A 1,171-nucleotide genomic window follows, 5' to 3' on the forward strand; every position below is an offset into this window, starting at 1 on the left:
CACAGCCAGCTGGTGGGGCGGATTCTTCGAAATCTGTGTGGAACTTGTGAAAAGGTGTCTCAAGAAAGTGCTCGGAAATGCGAAGTTGAGTCATGAAGAGTTAGAGTCAGTGTTGATCGAAACTGAAGGCGTTTTGAATTCTAGGCCATTGACCTATGTCTACGATGAGCTAACAGAAACTCCACTCTCGCCTTCTCATCTTGTAATTGCTCGTCGACTTCTAGATCAATCTCCTACCATCACAGTACCTGTAAACACTTTGCCTAGACGAGAGAGATATTTAGACGGTCTTCTCACCCATTTCAGAAATCGATGGAAGAAAGAATATCTTACAGGTATCCGCGAGTACCAGAAACTCAAGGGAGGTGAACCAAGAAGAACAATTCAAGTAGGAGACGTTGTGCACATCTATACTGACAAGACACCCAGACAACAGTGGAGAATGGGGAAAGTAGAGAAACTGTTACAGGGACAAGACAACGTTGTGCGCGCAGCAGAAGTGGTAACAGTAGATAATTCTCTCCGCAAGACTCGCTTAAAACGTCCAATTCAAAAGCTCTATCCTCTTGAAATCAACGTGTGTGACGAACACGTAACTAATGCGAGAACAGGACAGTTTGACAGTGGAATGAACATTCAGATAGTTAGAGATGAAGACGTCCCTACAGTGATCACTGCTCCATGAACTGTCTGACCGTATCTTGAGCGTTTGACACTGAAGCTAAAGAGCTGAATTCGGTTTTGCGTTGAATCAGTCTTATTTGTTTAAACTTTCTTGATTGACTTCGACGTCAATCAGGGGGGAGTGTGTTGAAAACTGGAAACTAGTGTTACACGAGCTTTAGTTTGATTGACATGTGACAGGAATTACATCTTATCGAGTTTTTGGCGGTATTATATTTTGTGTATTGGCGGAATTATATCTCGGAAATCTTAGGAAATCGTCTCTACCAGGAATTGTATTCTAAAAGGAAGTCATCTATCATTAAAGAGTCTGGATCATCAAAACAAGACTAGAGCAATTGCAGAATACCCGGCCCACCAAATATCCTACTTAAAAAAGCTGCCAACGCGGTCCACAGTCCCGAAGTCGATGAATAAAAAGTAAAGTGTTTAAGGGCAAGCAGTGAAATGAACTGCCACCGCGGTCTGCAGTCCCGTAGTCGTTGAA

This window comes from Montipora foliosa, chromosome 9, assembly GCF_036669935.1.
Source record: "Montipora foliosa isolate CH-2021 chromosome 9, ASM3666993v2, whole genome shotgun sequence".
NCBI classification, from domain to species: domain Eukaryota; kingdom Metazoa; phylum Cnidaria; class Anthozoa; order Scleractinia; family Acroporidae; genus Montipora; species Montipora foliosa.